The sequence below is a fragment of the Rattus norvegicus genome, chromosome 1 (assembly GCF_036323735.1).
Source record: "Rattus norvegicus strain BN/NHsdMcwi chromosome 1, GRCr8, whole genome shotgun sequence".
Classification (NCBI taxonomy): Eukaryota; Metazoa; Chordata; class Mammalia; order Rodentia; family Muridae; genus Rattus; species Rattus norvegicus.
Genome location: NC_086019.1, coordinates 256266989 through 256287185, shown reverse-complemented (window position 1 = coordinate 256287185; position 20197 = coordinate 256266989). Strand labels below are relative to the sequence as shown.

General features: G+C 51.1%; 1 protein-coding gene across 4 annotated transcripts in view; it reads left to right on the top strand.

Moving 5' to 3' along the window:
* Sh3pxd2a (SH3 and PX domains 2A) overlaps positions 1-20197 on the top strand; it is a 206130-nt gene that overhangs the window by 13935 nt on the left and 171998 nt on the right.

Here is a 20197-nt window from a genome sequence, read left to right as displayed (position 1 = left end):
AGTCCCTTGGATTCGGTAGCCCTGGGTTTGGGGGTGGAGCTTTGCACTACAGAGCCTACCTAGAGGGTGTGCACTGGCCTGCCTCTCCCAGGCCCCATCACCACTCATCGGGCCCTAGGAATGAGGCCAGGATCGATAGGGTCCAGAGTCCTGGATCAACTCAGCTCTTGTCTTTGCCATCTACTTACCTAGTGACCAGAATTGTGAACAGAATTGTAACGCCGAGCCTCTGCTTCCTCCATAAAAGCAGCTAATGATGTCTCTGTTGCAGGATGTCATGCCACAGTGTAAGTTTTACATACAAACACACACACACACACACACACACACAGAAACAAAGACACACAGACAGACAGAGAGACACCGAGAGACACACATATACACAGAGAAACAGACACACAGAAACATAGACACACAGACACACAGACACACACACACACACAGAAACAAAGACACACAAACAGACAGAGAGATACCGAGAGACACACATACACACAGAGAAACAGACACACACAGACACACAGACACACACACACACAGAAACAAAGACACACAAACAGACAGAGAGACACCGAGAGACACACATACACACAGAGAAACAGAGACACACAGACACACACACACACAGACACACACACACAGACACACACACACACACAGACACAGACTCACGCACTCCTCAGATACAGTGCAAAGCAGGCCGGCCTTGAGCTTGCATTGTAGGAAAGATGACCTTGAACTTCTGATCCCCCCCTGTTTCCACTTCCAGGGTGCTAGAATTCCAGGAATACACCAGCAACCCAGACCCCAGGGCTTTGTGTTAGTCAAGCAGTATCCTCTGTCCCTCCTGGTACAGTTATTGAAGACAGGCTGCAGGACTTGATGTTGAATTTTGCTGCTCAGCCTTGTGGTTGGGGGAGCTGCTGACAGTTCCTGCGCCTCGATTTTCTTGTCTGTGAGGTGGGATGGTGGACCCACCCTGGCAGTGAGGGTTAAGCAGGCTGGCGTGTATAAAACACTCAAGACCACCCACCAGTTGTGGAAGAAGAGCTGGGAGGTACAGAACGGCATATCACGAGGAGTTCTCTCCACGTGGAGTCTGTCATTGGTCACTTGTGGGCGGCAAGAGCCGGCTGTCGAGCCAACTCGATGGGTCTGGGTTTTTCAGCTCATTTGCTTGACTTTGTTTCCATTCTGTGGTCAGTACTTCATAAGGGTGAGGGTCCGTTCCTGTGAGGCGGGCTGGGAGCAGAAATGTGCTTAGGGACTTCCTTCTTGATGGTGTCCTGCTGAGAGAGTAGTGTAAAGAAGACCCTGTGAGGGGCTGTCAACCTTGTCTCTAATGGGTGAGCAGGTCTCCTACTGGCCAAGCACAGCAGGACGCTTCCCTGGGCTGCAACTGTGAGCCCGCTTCTCATGGCTTCTCTCTGGTTCCTTACTCTTGGGAGCTCCTGCTGTCTTTTAGCCCTACTGGCTATGGTTAGGTCTTGAAAGATTGCAAGAGGGGCTGGAGAGATGGCTCAGCGGTTAGGAGCACTGACTGCTCTTCCAGAGGTCCTGAGTTCAATTCCCAGCAACCACATGGTGGCTCACAACCATCTGCAATGGGATCCGATGTCCTTTTCTGGTGAGTCTGAAGACGGCTGCAGTGTACTCATATGCATAAAATAAAAAAGTGTACTCATATAAATGAAAAACAGAAAGAAAGCAAGATTGCAGGAGAAACCCCCGTTAGAACATCCAAACAGAGAACTCATCTTTTGCAAAGAGAGAAAAACAAACATCAACAAAAACCCTCACCTAACAGTCCTGAGTGTGTTTGGCCCTGGCGCCTGGTTGAGAAAAAAAGATTCTCTGTGTATTCTCCCCGGGAGCCTGGCCCTTTAAAAGAAGTAGCCAGCATGGTGTTTCACACCCCCACCCCTGCTCTGTCTGTTTTTGTTCAAGAAGAGAAGTCTGTGATGGCTCTACTTTTAGCACCAGAGGTTGCCACCTTCTCTGACAGACAGGGAAGAGAAAGGAGGTTGTATTCCAGAGAGAAATGAGAGTAGGAGCGCAAGGCTTTGGGCCCAGATTGCCAGTTCACAGTTCAGCTCCAGCATTGCTGCTGTGTGGCCCTAGGGAAGTCACTTCCCTCTCCTTTAAAAACCCGGAACCTCTGGCATGGCGTTGCTGGGAAGATTAAAAAGTCGAGGAAGACACTGCCAAGGCCTGCTCCTGCCATCTTTGAGTACACACAGCAGGTGGATTCAACTTCCCAGAAGCCCGGGGCCTGATGGGGTTATATTTAGAACACTCAAGAGGGCCACATGGTGTCTGTGACAAAGGATGGAGCCTGTGCATGTTTCTAGGGGGACGGTGACCTGTAGGTGAGGGAATGCTAGCCCTTTTCCTAGCCGGCTGGCAGTGAGGTGATGCCTCCCCCAAGGCACTGTTTCTCAGATGGATGAAGACCGGGACTTCCTGTTAGGGTTGCTCTGAGAATCATTGTCAGCATGAAAGCTTGCAGGAGGCTCTTTCCGCTAACCACTCAGCCAATCATAAGGCATGAGGAGGGGTCTTCGTGTCAGGCAGGGTTCATGCAGACCAGGGAACTTGCTCTGGGCACGCAGACGAACCTGGGAATGGCTGTGGGAAGGACACAGGGTGTTGCCATCCCTGGGGATGTACTTGCAGGTGATAGTAGAGTGGAGTTAGCATGCATCTGAACCCGTGACTTAGAGTCTGAACCAACCAAGGTAGCAAACTCCTCCTGGCAGCAAGTGGTGGAGCTAGGACTGAGGCTGTGAGCCAGGGACCCCCCATAGGCCAGACAGTCTTTTGTGCGGTGTGTGGCCTCTCTTGTCACAGAGGAAAAGAACATGGTTTATCCAGGTCTGTTGCTGCAATGGAAAGCAGTTTCTAGAGTGACCCAATGGAAAGGATTTGATACACACATTTCCAGGAGCTCATCGGGGATGGATGTAGCCAAGGAAGGCAGGAGCCGTAGAAGTCGGGCCTCTAAAATGAGGGGCTCCAGGAAAGAAATCCACCACCACCACCACCACCACCACCACCACAGAAGCTCTGGGAGATGGTAGAAATCCGGTCTGTGTGGCATAGTCAGGCGGGGAGGAACAGTGTAAGGGAGGCACGGAAGGTCCTGGCTGCTGGCCTCTATGCCCAGAGGAGACATGCATGAGGGAGACACTGTGTTAGCTGTAAAAATATTGTCTGCAAAGTAGGGAATGAGTTCGATGTCCTGAACTTTAAAAGCTTCCTGGGACAGCCTTTGAAATGATAGGGAAAACAGGAATTCTTAAGATGGTAAATGGCATTTTTGAGAAAATGTGTGTGTGTGTGTGGGGGGGGTGTGCACGCACCTGTGTGTGCATGTGTGCGTGCACTTATGTGAATGTGTGTACATGTCTGAGTGTGATGTGTGGATGTAGGGTGTGTGTACATTCTGGCTTGTGTGCTTGTGCCATTGGGTGATGGGTCTGCCATTGGGTGATGAGAGCTACTGGGTCACACTGTTTCAATATCATCTTCTCTTCCCCAGAGCTCCCTGTCGTAGGGCTAAGGGAACCGACAGTGCTTAGATTTTGTATAAAGGGTTTGGCTGTCCCTTCTCGGCAACCCTTCTTTGTGCAAGGGAGGGTTACATTGACCTCACTCAGTTGCCCTTTGCTGAGTCAGGAGGCTGAGGATCATTGGGCTAATGTCAGTCATTCACTGTAACACTTTGTAGGTAGAAGAGCAGGGACTGGGCTAGCCTTCACTCCTGTATTATCCCCTACGCAGAAGACTGTCCCTCTCTCTCCACCCAAGACACCTGGGAACGTAATATCCAGCTGAATTAGGAAAGCAGTGTGGCCCTAGGGCTGTGAGAAAGTCAGGAGAAAACCCGTGGAATGGTTAGAAAAGGCAGACCCCCAGGAGAGGAGGGAGTTAATAAGGAATGTTATATATTAGGCCCTGAGAGTAAATATCACCTCCTTCCTGCTTGATGCATTGCCATCCACTGTGTGGTCTAGCCTTGGAGAAAGGGGTGGGCAGAGGCACAGTGGGGATTCTTGGAGGGAATGAGGTGATGTTTGGTTAGTGTGAATTCTGGGCAGGCGGTACTGGGGTCTAGCCTGATCTACTTTGAGAGCTCTGGATAGAGTTGCAGAGAGTCCCACAAAATCTGCAAGCGCAGGTGAGATTCAGCCGGGGCATTTGGGCATTTTATGCCCAGGAGACAACTTTCTCTGACAGGCCTGCCTGAGGACTCCAGACAACTCCTTGGAAGAGGCGGGCAGCCCATGCTTACATCCCCAACAATTTTCAAAAGCAATTTCTGTCCGTCTTCGCTGCATTCAGCATTTAAGCCTAGGTTAGCTCTGGGAAGCAGCGGACTCACCCATGACTGTCTGAAGAGTACACGTTTTCAAAACTCACTCTGTGATAAGAGACATGGCAGCCAAGAACTGTTACCGTATGTCAGGATATGTTGAGCCTTGTGCTGTCAGCCTAGATTGGAATTTGGTGGCATTGTACCCTGGTCAGGAGAGGCAGGGCTTCTGGAGTGAGAGACCCTAACCAGCTGTGTGGTTTGGGGCAAATTGTTTACCCCTCTCCTTGGAGTCTCAGTTTCTTCCTCTGTAAAATGGGGCTAAAAGCATGGGCTTATAGATAGAGTCAGTGTGCGGCCTAGAAATAATACCAGTGATAGCTTGGTGGGTGTTATAGTGTGTGCCCATAATCTCAGTACCTGGGTAATGCATGGGACCCTGTTTAATTCTTAATATATTTGTCCATTTGACAAAAGCAAGGTTCATCTGGGAAGAGGAAACCTCAGCTGAGAAGATACTTCATCAGACTGGGATATAGGCAAGTGTATGGGAACGTTTTCTTTCTTTTTTTTTTTTCTTTTTCCTTTTTCTTTTTTTGGAGCTGGGGACCGAACCAGGCCAAGCGCTCTACCACTGAGCTAAATCCCCAACCCCGGGAACGTTTTCTTGATTAATGATTGATTGATTAATGACTGATGTGGGAGGGCCCAGCCCACTGTGGGCGGTACTAACCCTGGGCAGGTAGTTCCCAGTTGTATAAAAAAGCAAGTTGAACAAGCCACAGGACGCAAGGCAGTAAGCAGCCTTCCTTCACGGCCTCTGTTTCAGTTCCTGCCTTAAGAGTCCTGCCTTCAGTTCTTTCCTGACTTCCCCTCATGGTGGACTCTAAGCTGTAAGGTGAAATAAATCCTTTTCTCCCTAAGTTGTCTTGGAGTTTATCACAGCAATAGAAACCTAACTAATACACCCGGTCTCCAAAAAACAAAGGAAGAGAGGAAGGAGGGGAGGGGAAGAGGTGGTGGGAAGGAAGACAAGAGTTAGTGAGTGATAGAAACATAGTAGACATCAGGTGCTGTTGCCCTCACTGAACCAGCCATGACAGAGGCTAGCCCATGACTGTGATGTTAACCACCCCCACTCTACCCTAGCTTTGAGACCAGCTTTCTTGAGATGTAATTCCTATAGTGTACAAATGGCCCGTGAAATCTGTACAGTTCAATGATTTATGATACATTGTTATACATCGTAACAGTGTTATACAACTGCACTGTGATAATCAACTGCAGAATATGTCATGCCAGCCCCTGGCAACTGTTAACACACTTTCTGTCTTTGTATCTTCTAGACACCACATCTAAATGCAGTCTTTTGTGACTGCTTTCATTAGGAAATACTTTTGTCCATGTTGCCTCTTTAGATGGCTTGCTGGGGTTGCTTGATTCATTTCTTGGGGCACAGATCTTAGCTATGACTAGCAGGGCCAGCCCTTGGTTGCACGTACCGGCTATGCTGGAGCTAGCCCTCTGTCCCTGTGAACGAATCCTGGCCCCTTCCTTGGCCAGCACACTGAAGGTTGGGTCTTCAGTACAGGTCCTGCTTTGTAGTTTATTCCCAGCACTTCCTCTGCCCCCATTGGAGCTGGCGGGGGAGGGGTGGAAACTGCACAAGGCCTCCACGGATCTGTCCCCCCTAGGGACCTCCTTTCCGGTAGTGGGTGGGGAAGGACAGAATAGCATCTTTATTTGTTTTTAATATTGCCCATCCCCCCTTACTAAGTTCTGGTCAAAGTCCCCACAGTTGTGGTCAGGCTCTCTTCCCCTGAGACACAGGGTTATGGGACTTCTCTCCTGGGGGCAGCTGATGGGGAAGTCCACAAGTGCTTTGGATCTCTCCAGTGTGAAGTTGGGCTTTTTGTTTTTCCTCTAGTTGGAGCCGGGCCAGCACAAGGCTGGCCCATCCTTTAGGAGGCACTCAGCTGTGAGTAACACAGTCCTGCAGAACCTTCTTAAGCATATGCAAGCAGGTTATCTCGTGCTCACGGTTTATAGGTGGGCCCGCTGCAGGTGTGGCCCCAACTCTCTGTAGGAAGCTGGGAAGAAGTGTTGTATCTGGGCTTACCTGCTCCCACCTTGGGCCAGCTTCGTGCCTGTTTGGGAGTAGAACCTAGCATTAGAGTTCTGATCAAGGCTACCAGGGGACTCTGCCCTGCCCTCTAGACTCACTAGCTCCCTGCTCCCAATTCATACCCCTCTCCTGTCACCTATTCTGTGTGACATGGCAGCCTAACTTCAGGTCACTCCTGCAGTCCAGAGCAGGCACCTTTCGGTTCCCTGGCCTCCCTTTCTCGCTCCCGCACTTATGCTAAGCAGTTTCCACTGTCTGGAGTGGCTTTACCTGCCCTGCTCCTTTTAAGACACCATTCCAATGTCTCTCCTGGAGTCATCCCAGGTACACGGGATTTCCCCATATGTGCGAAGTAATTGTACCACATGAAGAGAGGACAGACAGGGCCCTGCACTTATGCCCCAGGCTAAGAGTTCTTCTAGGACAAGGGCTTTGCTGACCCTTGAGCAGAACACTTGTCAGTATTTGCTGAGCCTGCCTGACTCGTGGCCTCGCTCGATGTGTTTGTTGGTCACATGCCGGGCTTTCCAGCTTCAGGTGCAGGTAGATAAATTAGCCCTGTTTTACAAGGTGTTTTGACCATTGCAGAGCCCATATCCTCTATATTGTCCCCATTAGCTTGACCCTTCCCTCCCCTTGTCTCTTCAGTGTCTACGCTGATTTGTTTAATCTATATCCATGCATCCCCCAGAAAACCGGCTGTGCGGCTTGACTAGAAGGCATCGTGTGACCACTTCTTTTCCACCCAGCACAACGTTCGTGAGCTCTTTTTTTTTTTTTTTTTTTTTCACCTGCCTCTTGGTTTTCCCTGCTGCACAGCTTTCTGCGCCCACGTGCACTGCATTTTACTTCCTCTCCCCTTGACGGACACTTGAACTGCCTCCAAGACTCTCTTCATGCAAATACTACTATGGCAAGCATCCATGCACACACAGCCTGTGCAAACTCCACAGATTTCCCTGGCGTGTAGACCGGGGTAGGATTGCCACCGAGTGACTGGGTTTGGGTAAGAATTGCCATCTTGCTTCTCAGACGGCTGTATCCGTTTATATGTAAGGCTTCCCACCCATCTGCTCACCCGACTTGGTAAGCACCCAGAGGCCCTCCAGACTGCCGGCACTCCTCCCCACAAACCAACCCCACCTCCTTTGGATGATATAGTAAATTCTAATCTCTTCCTCGTTCCTTGCCAACACATCTCTCTTGCCTGCGATGAAAGTCCTTTTTATAATTTTCCACCCAGGTCTCACTAATGGGCCCAGAAACCTAAAACCTCCCATTATCTGAGGAACACAGCCCCAGCTTTTCAAAACTAAACCTCCTTTGTTTTCTCCCTTAATCTGAACTAAGCCCTTCCTATCTTCCTTCTCCACCGGTCAGGAGCCTCTCTGGCAGGTTCTGATGAATGTTCAGGAAAGGTGTGTTGCTTCACATGGTGGGGGTAGGACTCCAGCCCTCCCGGATTGCTCCTCCAGAAGCCAGGTTTGGCACTTAGTTAGCTCTGTTTAAACTGTGACCATGCTTGCAGGTGGAAACCAACTGGGTTTATCTTCTGGGGCTAATGACAGGAAAAAGAATGCTACAAATACTTCCCAGCCACCAGCCCAAGACAGATTCTCAGTCATCACTGTTCTGTGATATCTCTCTCACATTGCTGAAATGGACTATTATTGGCTTTGCTTTTTTTTCCTTGTCCTTTTATTTCTTATTATTTAAAAATTATACTTATTTATGGTTTGTTTAGAGTTTTGTTTTTATTTTATGGTGTGGATATTTTATCCGCATATATGATTGTGTACTATGTGCATAGCTGGTGGCCCAGGAGGCGAGAAGAAGTTATGGGAGCCCCTGGAAATAGTTAATTATTTGGTTGTGAGCCAAGAACATGGGTGCTGGCAACCTTGCTCAGGCAGTCTGGAAAATGTGCTTAACCACTGGGCCACCTCTCTGGCTCCTGTCTTTGATCTCACTTTGCCCCTTTACCGTGAGGCATAGACGTGGCGTTAGATCCGCTGTCATGTGCCTATTACATGCTCGCCTGAGTTTTCCAGTTATACGGTGAGCTGCGTGTCTTCTCCCTGCACACCTCTGTCTGGGCCCCACCCCCCACCTCGCTCCACAGGGCTTTTCACTTAGCTGATGGTCGGTAAATACTTGCTGGGTGGTTGACACAGATTGCATGCTATCCATCATCTTCAAAGGTTGGGAGCAGACCATTAAACAAAAAATAAACAAGATCTTTCTTTGTAAAAAAGAGGCATTACCTCCTGCCCTTCCCTTGCAAAAGTTTCTTTTAGTCTTATTTATTGCTTTTCTGGGGTAGGGAGTCTTAGGAGAGTGACTCAGAGAGCCCCTTTAATTTAAGAGAGCCGTCATAAATCACACCCATTACGGAGGGATCCGATGCCTGCATGCGTCCCATAAGTGGATTAGGGGCACACACTTGGGATGGCTCCTCTGTGTGTCCCCCCACCCATCTGCAAGGCTGGCCTTCTCTGGCAGTGCGTGGTATCCTCCCGACTGCCTTCCATTAAACAGCAGTCCGTCGAAAACCTACTGTGAGGGGGAAAAAAAGTGCCGTCTGTGTATTGTATTGGGAGAAACTAAATATTATGGGAAAGGCCAAATATTTCCACCGTGTTAAGAAAATAAGATCCTGGCTGTATGGAACTTCCCTCTCAGTGGGCAAGAGACTCGATGGAGACTTCAAAGAGGGAAAAGCTGTCAGGGCAGTGGCTCCATTCAAAAGGAATGTGTGTGTGTGTGTGTGTGTGTGTGTGTGTGTGTGTGTGTGTGTGTGTATACGCATCTTACACGCGGCAACACTGCTACCTCTGCCCCTGGGAGGACAGTGGGGTCTGGGTGATAGAGCAATAGTGGAGCCCTTGGTATCCGGGCAGCGCCTGAGCTGGAGGGCCCCTGACCACACGTGGTATATCCGATGAGTCTCTTCTGGTCAGTTCCCCCCACCTCTCCTCACTGGAGCATGTGGGTTGGGGGTGGTAAAGGGGTGAGGGGGTGTGGAGGGTGGGAGTGGAGGGGTGGCTGACTTTCATTGGAGAGAGGCCTAAAAATCCTTTGGCCTTTACTAAGAAGTCAGGCTAGGTTATCTGAGGGCCATCCCCAGGGAGGGGAGTTCTGAGCCGCCGGCCTGCATGTTTTAATGGGCTGGGGGAAGCTGTTTGAGGAGTGGCTGTAAAATCGCTCACCAGACCCGACATATGAGAACGTTGTCTATGAGTCACAGGGAAGCGCTCCCAGGTGGAGAGAACGAGCTCTTGTTCTGCAGGGTGGTTGAAGACCTGGCACTGCCTTGCCGGGGTTCTCCTCAGCAGGATCGTCCCCTCCTGCCATCCCTGACTAGGAGCTGTTAACCCAAGTGCAGAGGTCGAGGAGCCATTGCCTCTCCACGGAGACTTTCCTCTTCCTTGCTCCCAGAGGATGTGCCAGTGCCCTGTGATGCAAGCCCTGTAGGGGCGACAGCCATGCTCTCCAGCTGTGGGAATGCCTAGGGACGGTGCAGAGTCCTGAACAACTGTACCTTCAAGAGCCTCCCTTCAGCCAAGGCAGTTACTGTCGATCTCATAGACACAGAGGCACTGAGAGGGCTTGAGGATATTACCCTGTAGTCAGATACATGAGATGTGGCAGTGCTAGAATTCAGACCTAGGTCCTGTGACATCTTAGCATTCCGAACAAGATGACTCCTCCTTCCCTGTTGGTGGTACCACCTTCTGTACCTTCTCTTCTTCCTCTCCTCCCCCTTCTTGGGAAAATGTGTATTTGTTGTATGTGTATGGGTGTTTTGCCTGCACGTCTGTCTGTGCACAACATACATCCAGTACCTGAATGGGTAAGCGGAGGGCACCGCACCCCCTGGAACTGGAGTCACAGATGGCTGCGAGTCATCAGGCAGATGCGAGGACTCGAACTTGGGTCCTCTAGAAAAGCAGCTAGTGCTCCGATGAGCCCCCTCTCTAGTCCCACGCCTTGACTTCTTAAACCGCAGTCTTAGTTGTAAAGAGAAGACCACCTCCCAGGGACAGACAGTTCACTGGGTCCAGGAGAAGTGGGTATTACAAATTTTAAGAGCATTTCTCTCTCTCTCTCTCTCTCTCTCTCTCTCTCTCTCTCTCTCGGCTGGTGGGAGGGACAGACAGTTCACTGGGTCCAGGAGAAGTGGGTATTACAAATTTTAAGAGCATTTCTCTCTCTCTCTCTCTCTCTCTCTCTCTCTCTCTCTCTCTTTCGGCTGGTGGGAGTGGCCGTGTGTTGAGTGTGCTGTGCACCGGCTGCAAGCTCTGCCTCCTCATCCGTAACTCCCTTTGATTCCCGCAGCACTCCCGTGAGATTTGTTTTACCAAGGATCAAGACTCAGACGTTATGTAGGTCTTTCTGCCCCATACAGCTCAGGGGTGGTGGAGCTGGGCCTTTGCTGGGCCTTCCCAGTGCTAGAACACATTCTCTTGGTGTGAGACCATGACAGATTGTTTTACCAGAGTGGTCGGGGAGGGAAGGCCCGGAGGGGTGTGGAGAAGGGATTGGAAAGAGTCAGTCCTTCATGCTGGGGGAAGGGAAGGGGACCTAGAGAACAGCAGGAGCTATCAGTATGAGACCAGTCTCCATCGCTCTCCCAACCACACAGCCTTAGTCTGCAACTGGTGCCTTGGCGCTGAAGGCCAAGCCTTCTTGGCTCTGCGGAGGTGACATCACCTGCCCTCTAATCCTCTGTGCTGACTCCTTGGCTAACTGATTAGATGTGGTCGTGGTGATGGATATGACCCTGTCAGGATGTCACATCAACCGTGGGATATCCTGGTGTGGAAGGAACTAGATTTATCCCTCGACCACTTCTCTGTTTACTGCTTCTTTGTGCTCAGTGGTGAGAATGCTCTTCCACTGGCCCACAGACCCCTCCTGAGCTGCGCTCCAATCTCCTTGATGACCTTTAAAAACACGTCACCGGCAATATCTCGTCTGATCTCCTCTCATTCATCCAGAAAGCATTTATGAAGCACCTACTGCGTGCCAGACACAGTTTCAGAGGCTGGAGACACATGGGTGAGCCAAAGTAGTCGCTCTCCGGAGAAGAGGGAGGCCCCGGGCTGACTGGTTGGACCAGCTTGAGTCAGAGCATTGCATTTTCTGTGGTAAATGGAGCAGGAACTGACCAGAGGGAAAGAAGCGACCTCTGAGCAGGAGTAGAAGCGGATTTGCATATTTGCTGTACTTGGCAGTGGCGGGTATATTCGGGGTGCCGGGACACCTGGCAAAGGCCAGTGGTAGGAGAAAGGGAAGGGGTGACTCAGTTTCCATTTACTGTTCCCTTATGCGGGTACGTGCCCTGGGTCTGTACCTCTGACTCTGAATGTCTGATGATGACAGAGGTGGGCTTCTCACACTACCCTGTTCACATTTATCAGTGACACAGGGAGAAAGGAGAGAGAGCGCTGTGGTTGTCAGACTTAGCTTTCAAAATTACCTTGAAGGAGGTTGGAGTGGAACAGGCCAGAGGAGGAAATTCAGCCTCGTTTATAGTAGCCTCATAGAATAAAAGACCCACATCATCCTTGCTGTGCCTTGCAGCTCTGAAACTGTCCCTCAAATAACAATCCCCATTCCCTCCACCGCAGCCCAACGGCTGCCCTCCCACCCTGGGTAATAATCCTAAAAGATGCTCGAAGTCGCACAAGTACAGCAGGGGCTTCTGGGACACAGAAGTGGGAGGAGCCAGCGGCCGGGTCACTTGCTCTGTGAGTGACTTTCAGATCCCGGGGATGTAGCCCTAGGACTTAGGTTTCTGAGGTGCTGTCCCTGGAGTTCAGGGTGGAGAAAGGCGAGGGGGAGACCATGTCTGCTCTGCCCTCTTTCTCCGCCTACCCCTCAGCACAGGTGAGCATTGCTTTCAGCCCCGCCCCAACCGTGTCCTACCCTCATGTACCTCATTTACCAAGATGAGAGCCTGGATAGAGAAGCTACAACACGGCCCACCAGAGGCGGAAGGACTGTGAGGCATCCCTGGGCCAGGAAGGGGACATAACATAGGTAGGGGTTTCCTGCAGGAGCCGAGGAAGGGGGGATCAGATAGACTCGAAGACTGAGGCCAGGAAGGGGACATAACATAGGTAGGGGTTTCCTGCAGGAGCCGAGGAAGGGGGGATCAGATAGACTCGAAGACTGAACCCACGGTCACACATGCCCAGAGATGAATGGACCGCCTTACTTCTGACTTTCTTATTATTGACTCTGGACCAGTGCAGTCAAAACCTTTCTCCAAAGACCTGTGTCTCATTGACCTACGCACTTGAAACATCTGGTTCCCTCTGTTGAGAGTCCACTCGTGTTATGGAGTATGGCAGTGTGTGGGGGCCTTTAGGCAAGAATGGCACGCGTGGGCAATTGTCCTCCATACAAGCCTGTGCCCAGACTTGCCCCGTGTTTGCTTACCACAGGGCTACATTCTCGGACCTTGTGGGGATGGATCTGGGTGTGAACCTTAATCCCGGACTCCAAGTCTCTTTCTCTCATTCACTTGTCCCAGCCTCTGACTGGGGATGAGTTTCCTGGAGTGGAGGCTCTAACCTATTGTAGCCTTCTTCTAGGAGGTGTCCTCCCCAACACCCCAGAAAATCTCAAAGGCAGAGGACATTAGGACCCAGGGACACCCCAGCCCTGCTTTCTCCATTGACTTCTTATTTTAAATCAAGCCCCAAAGCCACTGAAAGAACAAACTCCATTTCCATGTCACTTCTGAATGGCCGCTTCTCAGTCTCCTGGAGTCTCTGTGAAAGGAGGCAGCTGGTCTTGAGGAGCCAATAGAAAGAGGTCACCAGGGAGTGCCATGTAGGACACTTGCCATGGGGCATCAAGCTTCCAGAATAGCTCTGTAAACCCATACACTTCCTTCTAGGCAGGGAGTGGCCGCCAGCTGCCAGGGCCCAGCCTGAGGGAGTACTCCCAGGAGGGCAGGACTTGGGGTGTGGGTCCCAAAGTGCCTGGCTTGGCTTAACTCTCCCCACTAAGGGTTGGCCCCACCTACTACCTGTTCTTTCCCTCAGCTTCGCACATCTGTCCGTGGGGTCCCCACCTCCCTCTCACTTCAGATACCACCAAGTCCCTTCAGTTCTCTAAGGCGCAATGACTCGGTGTAAGGTTTCGCCAAGAGGTAGGAAAGGACAGTCTCACAAGGATTGTGATCCCAGCTGGGCTGTTTCAGTCATGTGACCTTGGGCAAGCTTTGAGCCCTTTGGAAGTTCAGCATCTTCCGTTGGATAGGGTGAGCATCCCCGGCCTGCCCTGCGTGCTGATGTAGGAGCTTAGTGATTGAGGGCAGCCTCCTACAGAGTCAGGGCTGGGAGCTATTGGGTGGTGGTTTCTATCCCTTCCTGAAGTGTCCTGAAACGTTCCGTGATTGGCTGGGCTCAACTGTGTAAGAACAGAGTTCAAGGCCAGACCTCATAAAGGTCAGTGTGTGGGTGGAGGTCTGTCCAGATCTCCCCCAACCCCCCACTCGTATGGGAAACAGCTATTGGCGACTGGGATGGTGGAGGCCACACCTCCGTTAATGTGGCTGCCTGTGCAGTAAACAATTCCCAGGAAATAGCATGGAGGAGACACCTCTGTGTGTCTTACGGGCGAGGTGCACGATAAGGGCCTGGTGGGCATTTTCTCATTTAATCTTCCAAGCCATCAGAGTGGCACAGCAGATAAAGGCTGAGCAAACCTGGTGGCCTGAGTTTGACGCCCCCAGAACCTACATGAGGGTGGAAAGAAAGACCGGTCTCCACAGAGTTGTCCTTTGACCCCCGCCTGCATGCCACGGCATGTCTACTCACACACAGACACACACACATCATGCCCTCATGCAATATAATAAAAAACAACGTTTTAAAAACCCATCCAAGTCATGACCTCTCGCTACTCTTGTTTCGTAGGCGTGGAAGGCTCAGTGATCGGATACCTCATCCAAGACCCCTATACCAAACAAGACACAAAGCTAGGTTTAGCGTGTGTAGTTTGCACTGCCCATCAGACGCCCCCGTCTTTTCCGCCTAGCCCTGACCTGTGTGGTAAGGCTGGGGAGAGACCGCGTTTGGCAGTTTGTGTTTTGGCCGTGTGCTTTGTCCCCATTGCCCATTGTAGCACAGCTGGCACATCTACAGCGTAGGCTGGAACAGGGGTGGGGGGGGGGACTTCGTGTCTGGGACCTCAAGTGCAGCCTGGGAGGGCTAGAATGTATAGCTCACTCCTTTGCCTGCAAGAGTCTGGGTGTGAGCGAGAGGGGTGGGCCCTGGCCGAGTGAAGCAGGCTGAGGTCAGAGGGAGGGGACCACCCTCCCCCCGGGGAATGCCTGGATGACGTGACTTCGTGAAGCATTGATGGAAGAGGGCTGGCCACATGCCCTCTTACCTCCAGCCTCTGTCTGATGAAGAACTCGGATCAGGAGGGGAGGCCCAACCAGATGTAGTGCCTGGCAGACTGCCCTGGCCACAACACAAGGTTCTCCTCCAGCCAACTTGGCAGCCCTTTTCCCCAAGGGGACCTAGGAGCCTTGAGTTGGCTGGGACAGAGAGGTGGGTCCCTTTTGGGCACAGGCTAGGAAGGGGCAGAGAGATGAGGGAGGGGGAGGGTGGTGCATAAGGACGTGATGTGTTTTGTTACAGTCCCTCCGTACTTTAAGACAAGTTGTGTGTGTGTGTGTGTGTGTGTGTGTGTGTGTGTGTGTGTGTGTGTGTGTGTGACAGAGAGAGAGAGAAGGAGGGAGAGGGGGAGGGAGAGAGAGGGAGGAAGGGAGGGAGGGGGAGGGGGAGGAAGAGAAGGAGGGAGAGGGGGCAGATTTTCCTAAGAGCTTGTGCCTGGGAATGAACTAAACCTACAATAAATAAAACCATTGGCTTCTAGCATTTTGCCACTTCTGTTTTCAAAGCTGCTATGCCCTCTCCCTCAGATGCTCCCAGGTCCTAGTCCATGGCTTTCCCAAAGTAACTGAATGACTTCCCCATGTGATGGAGTTCCTCCATCCTCTTCCTCCTCCGGCTGCTTTGAGTCTTTCCAGCATCCCAGGTTATGTGGAGCCTCAGAAGCCTTTGGTGTGGAGTTTCTTCACCTTCACACACCCCTTCTCTGGGATCCGGTATCACCTTTTGTTTTTAGGGACACACCCCCGACACACACACACACACACACACACACACACACACACCATGTTGCTTCCCAAGGTTTCTCACCACTAGGCCCAGTTTCACCAATGTGCCTGCCCCAGCTTGGGGTTCCCTCAATTCCCTCTGTTTCCCACCACATCTGTTTCTTCAGTTACTTCAGGGCTCCCCAACACCTGATCTTTGTTCCTTTAATACTCCCGACCTATGCCATCTTCTCTGCCTAAGAAGCCCCCTGGCTAGCTCCTGGCCCTGGCTCGGTGGAATGCTACACACCCACTTTTGCCTCTATCTTTCCCTCATCCTCAGAACTGGGACTGGAGTTCTCCTTGCCTGCCTCCTTGGGCTCCAGCCACCCCAGCTTTCGCCTCTTCTTTGCCTGGGGGGTCCCCTTGCCAGTATAGGCTTCTCCTCTGCTGCATTGTGATAACTTCTAGGGAACCCTTTGAGTCTGTGATTTAAGAACCGTTTGTTCCCACAGAAGCTTATTTGAAATCTGTGCCACTGTGGCGGCTTTGAGACCTGGTGCCCTCAGAAGGTGATGGAGCCGTTGCGAGATCTTAGTACCCGTCTCGTGGGAGTGGCTTAGTTTGGAGGCGGCTGGTTATCAAGCAAGGTTGCCCTCATCTCCCCCGTGGTACCACTAGAAGCTGAGCTTGTGTTCTCCGGCTTCCCAGCACCCAGAATCTTGAACCAAAGTAAACTTCATTTATTTGTTGATTTACTTTTACTTTTTTGAGATGGGCTCTCTGGAGTCCCAGCTGGCCCTGAATGATCCTCTTGTCTCTATTTCTCATGGACCCAAGCCTGGCAACTTTGTTTCTTTATAAATTACCCAGTCTCAGGAATCCTCTTAGTGTAAGAGAAGATGGCTTCCCAGCACCTTAGCCATCTGGAAAATTGTTATTTCTCTATTTCTCGTGGAGGCCTGGGGGCCAGACTTGTACACCGTCTTGTTGGATTTTGTCTGACCAGGGTCAAGGGCAGAGCCCAGCACACAGTAGGTCCAGATTACTTTTCTGGGTGGACCTGATGAGCAGCTTAGCTACACTGAGTCTCCACTACCACATTCCCATTGTTCCATATTCTAGGTTAAACCAGGTAAGTTGAAGGTATCTGTACAGAGTGGCTCTGGGAATGGGTCGGGAAAATGGATAGGAAGGGTTTCCAGTGCTGTGGTAGGAACTGTGGTTCCGGGCCACCTATAATGACTTTTATAAAAGGGGAGGGGAAGTGTAGACTGGGGGAGGGGAGGGAAAGGGACCGTGGGATCAAGTGGAAGAACCTGGTTTCTAGAAAGGATGATGAGCAGTTCCCCCTCAGTGCAGGGGTCCAGTGTGGGGACAGGCTAGTAGAGAATCATCAGTGCCGTTTCCCTGTGCCGGACACCAAGGACATGGCAGTCTTCCCTGTTGGATTGGGCGATCTTTACGACACTCCAGGGTGTGCTAAGGCCTGCAAACTCTCCGGGCAGAGAAGAGGGTGCAGAGCATTGGTTCCTTCCAGCCATGGTGTTAAAGCAGCTGGATTTCACCTTGCCCAGCCCGGGAAAGCAGGTGTGTCTTCCTGTAGCCAGGATTTCTCCTTGCTCTGGTGGCCATGCCTACTGTGTGCTGGTGCTGCCTACTGTGTGCTGGTGCTGCCTACTGTGCACTGTGTTGCTGCTGAGATTCTCTCTAGCCTAGATTTTTCTCCAAGCTTGGCGGGTGTCATGTGATCTCTGGTCACACCAAGTGAGGGACAGGGGAAGAACCCAGCCCGGAACCAGCTCAGGGAGGTTTCTAGGAGACAGTGGGCCTTGCCTGGAGTTTGGAGGAATTTGGCTGAGAGGATATAATAATGGAGTCAAGAACCCTTTAAAGGGAGATGGCTCAGGGGCAAGCTCAGTGGGCAAGAGTGCCTGCCGTGCAAGCATGAGGACCTGAGTTCAGGACCCCAGTCCCCAGAAAAAAAAAACTGGGTGTGGTGACACACGCTTGCAATCCCAGCACTGTAGGCAAAGACAGGCAGATCCTTAGGGCTACGTAGCCAGCCAGTCTAACCAAAACTGTGAAAAGTCAAAGACTGTCCCAAACAATTAGGTGAAGAGTGTTGGAGGAAGGCAAAATGGCCTCTGCCCCCACACACACTCAGATAAGTGAGCATACCTACACACGGACAAATGTATCTCACACACGCACACACCCCTATCTAAGTGACTTTTTCCTCTCCTACTTTTGAATGACTGCCTTATTGAGGAGTAACTTGTATACCATACAGCATGGTCTCCGAGCATCTCAGACTTACGTAGCTACGACCACAGTCAAATCTGGGACCTTCCATCTTCTGGTGGAGAAACGCCCGCCCGCAGCAGTCGCCCCACTCCGCCCTCAGCGCTGTCATGCGTGTTCTGATTTGCTCATGGATTTGCTTACTGTGAAGGTCTCACACACAGCCGGTCCCCAGGCATGGGTGGGTTCTCACTTATTCGATGGAACCAACTACAGGTCCCAGTTTCGAAGGTCATACGTTCTAGATACCAGTCCTTTAACAGACACATCACAGTTACAATTTTCCCCCATGCTCTGGGTTCTCTTTATTGCCAACACTCATTGAAGCATAAAAGATTGTGATTTTGTTGAGTCCCGGTTTGCCTGTTTTCCTTTCATTACTGTGTTTTTGCCATCGTAACTTTGAACTCACTCTTTGACGTCGCAAAGACTCCCTTGCAGCAAGGGAATCAAACTCAGGACCTCGTGTGTAATACGGTTCATCTACCACTGGGCTACTCATTGCCCTATTAAGACTCTGTCCTTCCGTCTCTCCCATTTGAGGCTCTGGTCTGTTCTGCATATGGCGGAGGGTGGGATGTTACTCTTTTCCAATTTTGAGTTGGGTCGCACTGATGTCCCACTGTTCTGTACTTGGTAATGCCCTGCCTTCCTCAGGTGGGTCTCAGTTCAAACACCTGGCCCCAGAGAGTTGTTCCCTGACCTTCAGCCTAGTATGTCGTCTCTCCTGTGGTCATATATCACTGCGCTCAGTCTCGGGGCCTCAGCATGGTCCCGTGTTTTCTGTTGAGCCCAGAGTAGCAGTTGGATGTCTGGCTCACTGCCTGGGTTTCCAGTGCCCTGCACAGTGCCTGGCCTCTGTGGGACTCAGGAAATTTCCTGTAGTTCAGAAGTTGCTTTCCCAGAGGATTTTGATTAAGAACTCTGAGGGGTGCTGGCCTCACGGTGTTGGACATGAGAGAGGGATGGTCAAGCAGCATTATATTTTGGGAATCTCCTGTCCCCTCGGCCCAGCAGTCCCATTACCTCACATTGGTGACTGGACATTTCTTCCTGACAGTGGACAGAGCCCTCCTTTCCTACAGCTCCCACTCATCCACGGTCTGCCTTGACAGGTCAGTGGACCTGATCCGAGGGTTGTGAGAGTCCTTTAAATATCTGAGAACACTTAACAACAGGCACTGCTGATTCATTTAGCTGTTCTTTTGAACCAGGAGGGGCTGATTCTGACCCCTCTGTCACTGATGGAGGCCCAGGGTTGGTGGGTGGTGCTCCCAGTGGAAACTCGGACATGGCCACAGCCCAGAGTGGAGGCATCTGATTCTGGTTGTCCCTTCCTCATTAGAGGTGAAGAGTCCCAAGCATGTAGGCAGGACTCCGGGAAGTCTGAGTCCAGACTCCCTGTCATCATAGACATTGAGAAGGCAAAGCTGAACTCTATAGGACACGTTCTTCTACAAGGATGCTTTCCAGTTAAAGAGATGTCTGGTTGCTCTCTTTTCTTTCCATCCAGTCAGTGGTCTTTGTAGGTTTGGTTGGTTTTAATGATTCCCAACTCTCACTAACAGTAGACCCACCCGGGAGCTCTTAAAACCTCCCAAACCACTCCCACCTTTCAAGGCTCTAGTTTAACTGGCCTGCAAGGCCAAGGCAGCGTGGTTTTAAAGGACCCATGGTGACTCTGTGTGGCCAGGGCTACAGACCTTAGTTTCAGGATCACAGGGTTGAACTTGAAACTCCCTACTGCCCCATAGGAATGAGCACGGGATGATGTCAGCACAGCATCCAGAACCAGAGCCAGGGGACAGGCTAAGGGGGGGGGGGGCACAAGTGTTTTTCAAGACCGGAATCTCATGTTCAATTATGAAAGCCATATACTTTCAAGCAAAAGGAAATAAATACGGAAATGTCGGAGAGTAGAAGGCAGGACTGCCCTTGTCTCTCCCCTGAGATCTCTTAGATAACCAGTTCTCGGGGAGCACGAGGCCCCGTCCACACATAAACCTGGCTGTGTGCTGTAGGCACTGCTCTGTGATCTTGGTTTTCCTTTTCTCAGCGTGCTGGGTATCTTACCATCAGCAGGTACACGAGCCATATAGTTTTAAACTTTTAAAGTCAGTGAACATCGAGTTTTCCTTATTTTTTGCAGCAGAGAATATTTCTGCATACATAGACCAACTCTCTCTTTCCCTTTCCTCCCTCCCTCCCTCCCTCTCTTTCCCTCTCACTCTCTCTCAGAGGTCCAGTTGATAAGTGCAAGAACTGGTAAGGTTAAGGATCACCACAAGAATGCTTTCTAAAAAGCTTGTTCCGGGCCAGACCAGGCGCT